The 15,421-nt window shown below is 37.1% G+C and overlaps 1 long non-coding RNA gene across 1 annotated transcript in view; it reads left to right on the top strand.

The window, feature by feature from the left end:
• Positions 1-5,273, top strand: part of LOC139129615 (uncharacterized) — a 9,863-nt gene extending 4,590 nt beyond the window's left edge. Inside the window, exons 3-5 of the long non-coding RNA XR_011551630.1 lie at positions 663-901; positions 3,790-3,933; positions 4,501-5,273. This is a non-coding gene — a long non-coding RNA (uncharacterized lncRNA). The remainder of the gene's footprint in view (positions 1-662; positions 902-3,789; positions 3,934-4,500) is intronic.
• The last annotated feature ends 10,148 nt before the right edge of the window (positions 5,274-15,421 follow it).

Below are 15,421 nucleotides of genomic sequence, written 5' to 3'. Positions count from 1 at the left end.
ACAAATATGTGAATAATATGTATGATTGTCCCAATCATGTTTCATATTAATTTTGATGTTTCTCAGTAAACTACATGTACAAGAACTCGCAGTATAAAACTCGATGTTTTTAGGTACTTGGCTCTTCAAAGATGTATGGCTACTTTAAATGAATCGTGCATTTCCAACCTTGCCATTGACAACACTTTATCTTGTCAAAGTTTCAGATGCTTGGTCAGAATGCCATGCTTAAATTTGTACATTTTTAATGGTTTCATATAGTTTGTTGTTTGTTGTTTATTGTTTATTGTACTTCATGCATTCATATTATTATGTTTATTTTATGGAGCCTGTTAATGTGACTTGTTCCTGTTGGTCTTTCTTTGAAATAAATATATAAAGATATTGCTACTTGCTTGAATACACGTCTTGACCTACATTATGTACCTGTTTCCTTTAAAAAGGTCCACAATCACCAGTGATTACAATGGGTTTTGGGCAAAGTTATACCAGTGATGGAAGGTTTAATTAAAATTACAGAAGTCATAAACAATCAAGTTGTCTTATCTTGCATATAAAAAGCCATGTTTTAGAATGAACTGATGTAAACTAATGTCAGCAATTTGCAGGAGATAATATTTACATTGCATGATTCAAGTTAATGTTTCTTTTCACCCAATCAGATTCAAGATCCCTTGCTGAGGCAGTGCATACTGGCAATGACAACCAGGTGAAAAGCAACATAGTGACAATACCATCCTCCATTGCAAAGCATATACACAGTGTGTGGCTATGCAGAGAGCCAACACTGAACAGAGATGATGGTGTTGTCATCAATGCAGAGCAAAAACCTGTGGAATTGAGGGAATCTTTCATCAATATATTTATTTTCCTAAGACAATGGGTCCTTGCTGTGGCACAGGTTTGTACTTACACTGTTCAGTGTTTCCACTGGGTAAATTTTCCCTTAAACCATTCTGGCTAATTGAGACCAAAATTGATTAGCCAGAACTATAGCCATCAAAATTACATGTAATTGCATTTATGATTTTTATCCAACTGACAGTTGTATATATATACTCAGGTGGGTCCTATCAGTTGCTACAGTGGCAAGATGACATTAAACTGGTCCAATAATCATTTCTATTCAAGGTAATACATTACCAGGTCCATTGGACATTTGTGATTTAAAAATTTAAGTAGGACTCATCCTGACCGACTGATAATTAGTGGCAATGAAAATAACAACTATTTTTTATGGAACAAACTGCTTTCTTAATAACATTCACAACAAATTTTATTTCCTGTGTGCCACACACTTATGTGACTTAATTTTGCACTTTTGTAAATGTATCAAGATGTATTACAAGTATTGCATCATTGACAGGGTAACTTCAAGATGTTTCCTTTGAAAGATCCATAGCTTCTGCCTCAATCATCAAGTGCTTTCAGTCTCCAATCACAGAGTCTGATTATTAAACCAACTGTTCACTTAAAGAAGGTGTACTCCAAGCAGTAAATGCTTAATAGTTTCAAAATCAAACTGGGTGTATACATGTATTTTAAAATATCCTGTCTGGCCACTTTATATGTCTTACAGAAAAAAAAGCTGACTCTTCTCTTATTAAAACACTAGTCATGGAAATTCAACAAACTATTCCTGGTACACTTTCTTTTTTGTAACTACTACTACCCTGCAACTCTGCGGACAACCTGTGCAATTATCTTTTTTGCTTAATTGTACTCGAACACGACTTAGCATGTCGCAGTGTGCTGCTTGTTGTTCAGCGTAGTAAACATTCAACAGGACAACATCCTGGGCATATCTTCATGCAAATATTATGACCAATGCCTATCCACAATACAGTGTTACTCAGTACGTGTACACATCATGGCAGGAGGTGACCCCAGCCTATATCCACAAATACATGTACACAGTATGGAAGATAACCCGGGCCTATCCTCAATCCAAATGCATTCACATGGTATGGAAGATGGCACAGACATATATCCACAATACACATAATATATGCAATGGAGGATGGCCTAAGCCAATACACATACATGCACACAGTATGTACATGTATGATGAATCAGCTGGCCTATATAGAATACAAAATGGGAGATGACTAAGGCCTATCATTAATACAAACAGTCTGTACCTGTATCGTATTCAGGATAGGCCCAGGTCATTTTCAAAAATGTGTACCTGTATTGTATTCAGGATAGGCCTGGGTCATCTTCCATAGCAGGTACCTGTATGTGTATTCTGGATAGTCCAGAGTCACCTGCGATGCTGAGTAATTGTTTTGTGGATAGGCCTGGGTCATTGTATTTGCATAGGTTATAACATTTGCATGAAGTTTGGCTCAGGACGTCATCCAATTGACAGTTTACCACACTGTGCTCATTAATAGCTGCCTCTGAGTTTGCTGCAGTAGTGTCCTACGGTGACGTTTTTGAAACACTGGTTTCATTTTATTCACCACCCTTGCTGTCATTGGCTGCTGTTGTCTGCTTAGTTTTTGAAAATATACTGCAATCAGTATTTCCTGACTATGTTAAAGCATTGTTTACAAAGCACTTGTCATAAAATAACAAGGTCATTGCATGCAGCCATCTGAAAGCATGGCATATAACTTCATAAGTTACTGATTATAATAGTTTTCTGAGACTGCACACTAAAGCAAGGAAAGAATGACCAGCCAGGGATGTTGAAAAATCTCTCTGCCTTTTAAAGGTGGAGCCTCCCTTTAAAAGGACGCAAAGCTATAGCAGCGTTCATTGTGTTAGTGGACACAAACAGTCAACACAAGGTTACACGCTCCAGAAAATGCCACTTTTTAGTTTTCCCCGGCCACAAGAAGGCAGACAGACTGCCAAGCGGTCAGCGTGAAGTTGCTGCCGATCGGACTCTGTGGTTATATTAAAAGTCTAACGCGACTAGAAGACAATTTTTTAGGAAATTCGAGTGTTTGTTGTGACTGTTGGCGATTTAAACTGACCGTCAATCAAACGCTTGTATAAACTCTGTTTGCAGGATTAGCAAAAGGTGATAAAAGGTTGAGATCAGTGTGTGTAATTAATGTTATAGAAATCAAACATCGTACTGGCCAAGTGTTTGACTGGGAGGAGAACTCCACTAATGCGAGAACCTGGGATTGAAAAGTGCGGCTTTAACTGCACTCTCGATCAGCCCCTGAAAAATAGCACTGACCAGTTTGGCGAAGGATAGTTGAAAAATATTTCCCAATCTGCAGACATTTCATTTGCCATTTCACGCTCTTGCGAATGGCAGCGGAAACACTGCTGTTGTCATACACATTTGTAGTCCTTTTTTAAAATACCCTCTTGAGTAGATCAAATGTATTACACCTCTACCATACTATTTAATCAGTAACTTTGTTGTGATAATCATTGCTTACACATTTTTGGTAAAGTTATTTTCTCTTATTTAGCTGAATTTGCTAAAAAATTTTCTTGCCACTTGGCACTCTATGAATGCCTAGTGAAATGCAGATGATATGATAAATGCACATGACTAGACATTCAATACATGTAGCTTCATTCGTAGGATCCATAAAACTGTTATGATGAAGTATATTCCAATGAGAGAATACATCTGGTATGCACACGTGATTTAGAATGTTTACATGTGTCTAATGCTTATCATCATTAGGGTTAAGGACATACAGAGTGTTTGCAATTCATTGTAGTACATCCCATCACCAAATGTATTTTAATCATTCCGGTTATCATTGTTATTTAAAGAGTTATAAGTAATCACGAGTCTATGTGTTTACAATTCAGGATCAGCAGTGCATGCTGCGCAATATCAAGGATGAGAAATACCATTGACCTTGACAAAGAGCATTAAAGACAAAGTGGAGGGCTTGGATTGGACTTGGATCATGACATTATTACGAAAGATGAATGGAAATGATCAAAAAACAGGTAAATTTCCATTTTAGTCCTTGCACCACAGTATATATACACAAGTGGCTGTTGCAAAGATGTGCTGGAACTGGTATCTTGTAACTTGCACAAAGTGTTTTATGTTAGTTGTCTTTATAGCTATACACATGTCTAGCATGTTTACAATTACAAGAATACTATTTAGAATCACAGGTTCACAAAAATATTAGTGATACATTTCTGTATTTTAATTGACATTGCCAGCTGCAACTATGTAGGTACATCAGTTTTACACTAATTCATCCTGAATTATACACAACATGCATGTGACAGCAATCCTCATTCTTAAACTGTGCAGGACATTGGTTGTTGCCAATCTACATTGTATTACATATGACATGAGCAAGAAGGAAAAAGTATGGTTTAGATGTCTAGGTTAGAGAAACATGCATATAGCGGAGAGAAAAATAAATTTATTGGTCCTTTACACAAGAATTCTTGGATATGTGACACACAAATAAACTAACTTTTTGTGAAGAGAAATTATTATCTTCCATGATTTGTCCATGATTATCTTCCATGAGTTTATTATTATTACTATGTTAGGGAACAGGTGTGTATATCCATGCAGAAGAGGAAGCAGGATAAATCCAAAACCGACTATAAGGCAGCATTTTACCATTCAAAGAAAGGAACCAACCACCAGGGACAGTTGTCTCAAGATGAAGACAGTGGGATTGCACCTCCATTTGGTAGAGGATTTCCTATTAGTCAGTATGGTGGAGAGACGTGCACCCTTACACTGCTCAGCACACAGATTTGTGTATGTTAGGATCAGAGGCTCCTAAACCATAGCACCTACCACAGATAAAGAGTGGCCAACTTAACAGACAAAACCCTCAATACTAAGCATCATCAGATACAGCTAGTACAGAACTGTTGAAGGTATATAATTATATACCTGGATATATAATTATATAATTATATATCCAGCTCATAGAGAGGAAAAATTCAACTTTCAGAGCACTGAGAAAAGACAATTATTATTTCATGCCTCCCCTCAGTATCATGGTGATCTCTGTAGTATAGTAACGGACCTGTAGCTAGTTGTCACTTGTGATGATTGTTTATAAACATTCCATTATAACTTCTTTTCTGCTCCAGAGGGTGTACATGTCAATCAGGACCCAGATTTACATATACTTGTCAATAACATTGCAATGTGCACATGTATGATACACTTTGTTTCCCAATGAGCTTCCAGAAGAAGAACAAAAAACTGGAGTTGATATCAAAAGAAATTGTGAAAAATTCATCAAAAAATTACAGCAACTGGAGCCCAAATTTCATGGGGAGCTGTCATTATTTACGGAGTACAGGTCGGGAGAGGAGATGTTGGAGGAATTTCGTCGGAAACTCTAAATTTTGAGTACCCCCCAAACCATGATGAATTTGAGTAACCCCCCCTCCCTTACATGGAAATTTTGACTGACCCCCACACTCAATTTGAAAAGTTAAATTTCAATACATGTATTTCTACAATTTACATAAATACAGCAAGAGGAAAGACCATTCAAATCCTTGTGTACCCTGCGAGATAATCATTGGTTATCTCATGACGGTTGAACAAGGTGAAACCAACAAAATGAAATTCAAAGTCACAACAAAACATAGATGTCAAAGGTTACACTATAACCAGTATACAACCACATACAGTTTGTTGTATGTATGGGTATCATAACAGGGTCCTCACTAGGATATCCGACAGGGTAGACTTTGAAAGTACAGATTGAAGAACATGCAGGGCTGATGGGGAAAGTGTCCGCTTGGCTTGCTCCCCTCCCTTGCATGGAAAAGTTTGAGAAATTGTAGTGTGCATTGGTGCAGTTTGGTGTAATCTAAGAGGTATTTTCAATGTGTAATTTTACTGAGTAAAAATTTGTAGAAATTGATGTGTGAAGTAGGCAATCTGAGAGGTGTTTCAATACATTTGCACCAAAAATTGAATAACCCCCCCTCTCTTTCTCTCTCAACATTTTGAATAACCCCCCTTATAGCTTTCAATATTTTTGGTGACCCCTTCACATTCATCTGACCCCCAGGCTGTAACTAATGATGGCTCCCTAGGAGATATATCTTCAAGCTTGTGCGATATGGATTTCAGGCAATGTCAACTTGTGGACAAAAGGATACAGAGAATGTTGCAGATTATTGCAAATGGGACTAACTTATGAATACAGCACACCAAGTCACATTCCATTATCAAGAAAAAAAGCTCAAAACTACATCTGAAGTTGGCTTTGGAGATAAAAACTATTGCTTGCAATCATCGACCCTCATTACTCGCAACGCGCTATGCCAGAGCAAAGTGTACATATTCAGAACATCAGTTTGATCGTTCATGAGATTCAATGTTAAGTACCAAGTATTGTTGTTGGGGACCGCTTGGCAAATAAACTTAATATATTTCAATATTACTAAGATTACACAAAGAAACCACAGCAGTTGCCTGTCCCATTTTCTCGAAGGTGTATGTTGCAATAAGTGAAAATATTTCAACAAAATTCACCTTTAGCAGTCAGACAAGCTTATGAAAAATAGAGATTTATATATGTAATCATCACTTGTTTATTTGTATTCTAATGGATATAACTTTAAAAGAACAGACAGGGAATCAAACTGTTTTCTATTTTAGCTCTGCAGTTAGTGTGAATGAGCCTATCTTGTGTACCCTGGTAGGTGTGTGTTGTTGTTGGTCATCCGTCAACTTTTAGCATTTTTGGGGGTGAATTTGCTTTTAAGCTTCACTATCAGCAAAGCAGAGCTAATCTAATGAGTGGATATGTATTGTTGTTTGTCAGCCTTTTAGCTCTGCTGTCAGCAATGCGGAGCTTATCAAATGGGCTGATTTTACGTCATTGCCCATCTCTCCCTCCGTCCATCATCCGTCCGTCCGTCATCCATCACAATTGCGCTCTTCTCTGAAATCATATAAATTGTCTGGTTGCTTTGAAATTTGATACTCGTGCAGAATTTGCATATTTCTATATTTTAGGTATTTTTTTGCTGTTTTTGGTCACAAAATCTATTTCTCTGAAGTTGCTTATCTGATTGCTTTGAAATTTATATGCATTTCACTTGGGGTGACCTCAGTTAGGTTAATTGTTCAAATTTTAGTGAAATATGCAAATTTGTATTTTGAGGCAATTCTTGTCATTTTTTTAGTCCCCATGGACACCGTCCGGGGACTTATAGGTTTGGCCATGTCCGTGCATCCGTCTGTCCATGCATGCGTGCGTCCATTCACGCAGATATCTCAGAGATGCCTGGAGCGATTTCACTCACACTTGGTACAAGGATTACTTCATAAATCATACATATGCAAATTGATTTGTTTTGTGATATGATCCAATATGGCTGCCATGCGGCCATTTTGTTACGATTTTTTTATGTGCAGAGCCATAACTCAGGCACATCTCAACCGATTTTATTCAAAGTTGGTACAAGGACATTGACCTATATCATACATATGCACGTCAATTTGTTTCACGAAATGATCCAATATGCCGGCATGACAGCCATTTGTTATTGGACACCGTGGTGCGAAGCACCAAAGGTGTCCTATGTCGCCACAATGTCTGTGTGTGTGTCCGTCTGTCCGTCTGTCCGTCCGTCCGTCCGTCCGTCCGTAGACAGATTTTGTTCCACTCATAACTTAAGAACCCTTAGGTCCAATGTCATGCAATTTGGTATTTGGTATTATCATGATGAGACTTAGATCTGATTAGATTTTGGTGGGTGTGGCTTATTAATTAATTGCTCATTTGCATATTTTATGACTTTTTTCGTTCACGCAGATATCTCAGAGACGCCTGGAGCGATTTCGTTCAAACTTGGTAAAAGGATAGTACTCTACCTCATACAGATGCACGTTGATTTGTTTCACAATGCGATCAAATTTGGCCGTGTTAGAGGACTTTTTAGTTTTCACCTCCATAGACTCCCATGTATAAGGCAGTCCATAGACTCCCATGTTTAAGGCAGTCCATAGACTCCCATGTATAAGGCAGTCCATAGACTCCCATGTATAAGGAAGTCCATAGACTCCCATGTATAAGGCAGTCCATAGACTCCCTGTATAAGGCAGTCCATAGACTCCCATGTATAAGGCAGTCCATAGACTCCCATGTATAAGGCCAAGAAAAATAAAAATTTAGTTTCTCATCGTATTCATATTGCAAAAAGGATGCAGTGACACAGTTTTTAGTCCCCACAGATAAAGTCCAGGGGCTCATAGATTGGGTCATGTCAGTCCGTTAGTCCATCCATGTGAGTCCATCCGTTCATGCAGATATCTCATACGCTTTGACAAAATGTCACGTGACCTTTGACCTCAAATATACATATTTGTCCATAACTCGGTAACCACAAGTGCTAAACCTTTCATATATGGTATGATGGGACACCTTATGACGCCACATATTGTTCCTCGTTAATTATGCACATATCTAATTTTGAGCGAGCCAATAGAGCTAGAGGTCTGATTTTTGGTATGTAGGGATAACTTAGCAATACAATTTTTTTGAAAAAATGTCACGTGACCTCAATGACCTTTGACCTCAAATATACATATTTGTCCATAACTCAGGAACCACAAGTGCTACACCCTTCATATTTGGTATGATGGGACACCTTATGACGCCACATATTGTACCTCATTAATTATGTGCATATCTAATTTTGAGCAAGCCAATAGAGGTAAATGTATGATTTTTAGTATATAGGGACAGACTATAGGATAGAAATTTTTTGACAAAATGTCATGTGTCCTCGATAACCTTTTACCTAAAATACACGATTATGTCAATAAATAAGTAACCACAAGTGCTATGTCCTTTATATTTAGTAGGATGGGAGACCTTATGACAACACATGCTTTACCTCATTAATTATGCCCATATATAATTGTGGGCAAGCCAATAGAGCTAGAGGTCTGAATTTTGGCATATATGGATTAATTAGCAATACAATGGGTTTTTTTCGCAAAATGTCACGTGACTTGATGACCTTTGACCTTGAATATGCATATATATGCATAACTCAGTAACCACAAGTTCTTTACGCTTCAATTTTGATAGGATAGTAGACCTTAAGATGTCACATCTTGTACCTCATTTATTATGCACATATGTATTTCTTGGCAGGCCAATACAGCTGGAGGTCTGATCTTTTTTCCCGATTTAGAACCATAACTTAGACATGCCTCTTGTTTCAAAATGGGAACAATGACATAGACCTATGTGTCCATAGATCTGAACATATACACTCCAGTGATACTTCTTAATGACCTCATTTCCCTGCCCCATCAAGACTAATACTCCTATTACAAGTGGGGACTATGTCATTGTCAATGACTTGTTACTTCTAGAATATACAGAATATTATCTCACATAGTGAGTGTCTGAATATTATTCTGAATTGTATTCTAAAGCACATTCTGAAAGGACTCTTCTGGAATATACAGAATATTATCTCACATAGTGAGTGTCTGAATGTTATTCTGAATTGTATTCCTAAGCACATTCTGAAAGTAACTCTTCTGAAAATTTCACATTCTTTGCCACTGCACCATCTCCCTAATACATACTGATGACCCACGGTGTCCACTCAAGTCTCACTTTGATTATAATTATTTCATGTACGGAGCCAAAAATCGGGCACTTTCAACATCAATTTTATTCAAAGTTGGTACAAGGACATTGACCTATATCACACATATGCACATCAATTTGTGTTACAATATGATCCAATATTGCCGCATGGCGACCATTTTGTTACAATTTTTTCATGTCCTTAGCCATGACTCAAACATGTATTATTTGGGGCCGTTTTTGCCATTTTTTGTGAAAAACTTTGTTTCTCAAAAACTGCTCATCTGATAGCTTTAATATTTGGCAGACATGTTCTTACGGATGATCTTATTGTGACATTGTGTATTTTTACAGCTGTCCTTAAATGAGCTATCAAAGATTTCCACCCTCTTCATCATAAGTGTCAGAAATAGGTAGTCTCTACATAACACAGCTGAGCTTTATCAGCTGCCATTACGCTTGCTTACAAATAAAAACTTTTAATGATACCAATATGTCACAAACCATTAAAAGATAGTTTCCATGTTGTTTTGAAATGAATGTATTCATGACATTGATTATCAATTGGAAAACGCCCCCTAGTACTTTTCCCTTCAGTGACTTTGCTTTGCTTCACTCACTCGGTGACCCCTATTTTAACCATCATGGATTAGGGTGTCCCACTTTTCCAAAATTCTTGGAAAAACACTCACTGAAACCGACAAGTACATTATTCATCAACACATTTGTCTCACACATAGTTATTCTCTGCACACCACAGCAGGACTCTGTCAGCCGCTAGGTCACTTTTTGGCATAACTCTTCTTCCCCTAAACATTTCAACCTATACTTTGAATAGGTCAAGTGGACCCCAGTACAGTTGGTTAAAAACAACATGTTTGAGTGTTGAAAACTTTGTGAACCTGTTTTATGCAGCTATAGGTATGATGCATCATTTTCCTCAGAATATTTCAGATTATGTACAATGATCAGTCTTAGGCTTTATGTGCTCATTGGTATGCCTGTAAAAATATGCAGCCAAGTATTAAAGCTGTGTATTGTGAAATTCTCTTGTTACACAGTAAAGACTTTTATCACAATACTGCATGCTGATTTACATGGGATCATAATCAGATCTCATCCCCAGTTGGTAGTATTGACATTGTATCAGCTGTACACTGATGTATACTTGAAGCTTCCTTACAGATGTAAGATGTAATTGATTCCTCCAGTAGTTCAAATGACATTGCAATTGTCACCTTTGTAATTAAGTAAAATATATGTTATTGTTTTCCAAGGCCTGCATATGTAAGAACACTTGGTTGATTGTGTATCACTCTTTTACAATGTAATACAGATATTTAATGGTAAATAAAACCTCCTAACAAGCTTTTATACAACATTACATGTATTTCTGTCTCTGTCATATTGTGGGATGATCTGTGTGTGTCTCTTGTGTTTTGTACAATGTATTGGAATATATTCAAATAGATGTAAGCCATCGTGAATATCACATTAATACTCCGTGCCAAATGGCAAGGTCATCAACTTGAATCCCACCAATTTCAATGTGTCAGAGATATTATTCATATATTATCATAGAAAGCATTATTTTTTTCAAGAAATTGTAAGTATACATCTATGTGTATACTTGAAGCTTCATGGGATCATAATCAGATCTCATCCCCAGTTGGTAGTATTGACATTGTATCAGCTGTACACTGATGTATACTTGAAGCTTCCTTACAGATGTAAGATGTAATTGATTCCTCCAGTAGTTCAAATGACATTGCAATTGTCACCTTTGTAAACGATTGGAACTAATTTGGGATAATTTGTTTAACTTATTTTTCAAATTTCTCAAAAGTATTAGATGCCATATAGCTGAATGTTGTAATTACTCATAAAACAAGTGTGTAACGTAAAAAGAAAAACAATTGAGCTTACATTTCAGGTTAAAACGACCTTACTTCACCATCCAATTATATCCTAAATTAGTTCCAATCGTGTTATATGTTTAAGTGATGAAAATAGGAACACGGGAATTTCACATGATGGGTTTTGCAACATGTAAAAGTGACGTTTGAACATTAACTGTTAGATTTGTATTCATGATTGGATGTACCATTTTATCCATAATTCATACCTATAAGGTCAAAGCCACGCCTTAAAAATGTTTAAAGGCATATTATAAGACAATTCAACGAACATTGGAAAGAGGAACACAGCGGACCCAAGACATTTTGATTATGGCAGAAGCGCATCTTGGGCGATTGCAACTGCCAAGCTTATCTACCGAAAAATAAAGTCTATAGTACCAGCGAACTCTGAACGTCTCGTGTAGTCATTACTTTGAAGATTCCCAGTACTTCTCAGCATGTCAAGGCGAGTAAACGAGATACACAATAAAGGCATATAGGCCTAGAATCAAAATAGTCGCAGACCCGGCGTGAGGAGACATAAATTGAATGCAAATTAATCTAGTACCGTCCGGTATCGATATTAGAATCCCGCAATTGCCGAAATTTATCGAGTAAACATCGCGGATTTCGCAGACCCGGGCTGTCGAGATATTTTAAGAGTGTAGTACTGTCTTATCGATATTAGAGTCCCGAAATCACTAACATTTAGCTTGTTGATACCGGCTATTTTAGCCTTACTCATGAGCGTGTCTATATATGATCCACATTGTGCAGTGTCGTCGTGTATCGTTACTAGTGTCCGAAACACCTTAAAAACAATCTTGCTCGAACTGTGCAGAGCATGACTTGGCACCTTTGATAGTTTTTAACAATTTCAGCTAACATGTTCACACCTGTGGGCTAATGTCGCAGAGATGTGTCTGTCGGGCCCGACATTTTTACTAAGGGGTTGACCATTTGATATCCTGGGGGTCTGGAAGATTTTCGAGAAAAAAAATCCCAGCAGATACAAGGGGAAAAAAATTCTGCCTTAGATGAGTTCTGTAAAAAAAAACTGGCAAGCTAATGTGGAAGAAAAAAAATCTATCAGTATCAGCAAGAACCTTTTGGGATGTAACTTTTTCATTTCCATGCACCCTTCTTGTCTTTCCAAAAGCCTCTTAAAATTAATTTTCAGTTACATTTTGCTTTTTGAATTGTTCACTGATTTTAGATAAGTGAAGACACTCTGTCGATACATGCATATCATCTCTTGTATGTTGACCAATAAATAATACGCTGGTATGATTGCATGCGACATGGACAGATCACACTGACAAGACAAATGACAGAATTTCAGAAGATGTTAAAACAAAACTGTCATCGTCAAGTATTATAATCCATGGCACGTTTCCTCCAACCAATAAACCAATTTGCATGTTCAAAAAGAAAATCAAAATGTAACTATATTTTCAATTTTCTAATGGTTTTATCATCTTGATTATAAACTCTTAGGCCTATTTCTAAATTTAAAATCTTTGGGCTGAGATTGAATATAGGAAACGGGTATGTATACTACATATGTATAGGTGTCAGGGCTCGAATTAGCGGCAGTTTCGCGTCCACAGACTACCAACTTTTCCCTGGGGCTACCAAAATCCATGAAATGCACGGCTCAAAATTAACGTTTTCCCCTGGTATTCCACTTGGGTTACCATTTTCTGAAGTTGGTAACCAAGTGACAATGGCTGGTAGCCCATGCATATTTTAGTTCAGGGATATTGTTTTTCACTAACCAGACAAGAAAAAGCGATTTTGCAAGATTCTGCCCATGAAGTGAATTTCTAGTAATTTATCATTGGCTGCATAATACTTCCGTTTTCTGTTTAGCATTTTTGGACATGCAAACAGGGATATCAAGGATAGCTGTACTGATCACTATGTAACAACCCCCCCCCCCCCCAACAAAAAAAGCCATGACGCGCAGGTTCTGAAATGACGCACGCGGTGACCAGCTGACAGAAACGATCTTTATTATTTTGGCCTAATGGACAACAGTGATACTCAAAGCTTGGTAATCTATTGACAACTTGTTTCATTCTCAGAGTTGTATGAAAATTTTGATAGTCATCATGACAACGACCACGACTTTCTCAGCACGTCGAGACTAGATATACTGTAGCAGTGCTAAAATAGACCATGGGCTTTCTGTTGGGAGGAGACATATTGTCTGTGATTGATACATTATGATCCAATTGCAATGAAAATGCGTTTTCATTGACCATCACTTCCAGTGCCTGTCACTCAAGTACGTCAGTTCAGATATTGGCCATTGCACGCCAAATACTGGCTGAATTTTATGTCCCGGCTTTTGGTAGTCCGTATGGGCTACCATTTCATGGATTTTGGTTGCCCCAGGGAAAAGTTGGTAGTCTGTGGACGCGGGACTACCGCTAATTTCGAGCCCTGAAATGGTAGCCCATGGTGGACTACCAGGCGAAAACGTTTATTTCGAGCCGTGGGTGTGTATACAGAGGATGGAACTTTGCGCCCATTCAAATTCTCTCTGACAAACTCAATTTCCCACAATGCACATTTCCGTTTTTTTCAATTTCCAATATACCAAATGTCCAATTTTCCCATTTCATTTGGGGCGTGGCCCAGTATCTTTTCATTACTATGGCAGAAATAACTCTTTCGAATTTGCACTGTGACCAAATATACTGGGGGAGGGCTTGGATATGATAATTCGCACAAGATACTTTCGGGGATACTTTTAAAATTAGCGGGAATGAGGGACTGGTCAGTTTCTTTGGCCTAGGTGACCGGTGGATTCATGGGGTCTCCCTGTTTTTTTACTTTGGTGAAGGGGTCACCTACATGTATTTTAAAATGCCCAATATTATTGGGGGTCAGTGTTTTTTAAATATGACGCGGGCTCATACTTGCCTAAAATGCATCAAATGCATCGTGCTAGCCATGAATTTCATCATTCAATTTCATACCCTGTTTTTGACTTTGGTGATAGGGGGTCACCATGTTTTGAAATGCCCAATGGGGGGGGGGGTAGGGTGTCAGTGTGTTTTTTAATTTCGACAAGGCTCATAATACATAAAATGCATTGTGTCAGCCACAAATTTCATTATTCAGTTGCATCGTTCGGGGCGCCCTTCGGTCGCGTAACTTTAATGATAATAAGACATATTTTTCAGATCCCCGTCCTAGTGCAAAACGTAATATATCAGACATACATACATCTGAGATATCTGTATGTTTAAAATTTTTTGGCGCGCCCTTCGGGCGCATTTCTTTAAAATATAAAATAATACTTTTCAGCATCCCCTTCAGCTGCGTGACTTTCATATATCAGATATTATGTATATCAGAGATATCTGGATGTTTAATATTTTTGGCGCCCCTTTCGGTCGCAGTAAATTAACATATCAGAGATATATGTCAGGAATATCTTGATGTCTGTAAAGTGAAAGTCTGTTTTGCGCAGTGTACTGATCATTATGAAATCTGCTGGTCATATGAAAAGCATGACAAGTTCCTGATACTTTTCTGTTCTCTGTGAGAATTCAGTATTAGAAGGCAACATGCACTAATATTTCACAATCACATTTTTCTTACAACAGTTCTGGACATCTGGTTATGCATAAAAAGAGTGGAGTACATTCACAGCTCATTCAATATACTGTATTCAAACTTTAGAATGGACACTTTTAAGTTCGTATCTTACAACTGACATGACTACAATTCCATTAAAACAGTATGACTGAGTGTTTAAAATATACCAAAAATATTATATATATATATATATATATATATATATATATATATATATATATATATATATATATATATATATATATATTTTTTTGGTATATTTTAAACATTCATAATATATATATATATATATATATATATATATATATATATATATATATATATATATATATATATATATATATATATATATATATACAACTGAGT

This window comes from Ptychodera flava, chromosome 3 (assembly GCF_041260155.1).
Source record: "Ptychodera flava strain L36383 chromosome 3, AS_Pfla_20210202, whole genome shotgun sequence".
NCBI lineage: Eukaryota > Metazoa > Hemichordata > Enteropneusta > Ptychoderidae > Ptychodera > Ptychodera flava.
Note: the sequence above shows the minus strand (reverse complement) of the source record. Positions and strands in the feature narration are given on the sequence as shown.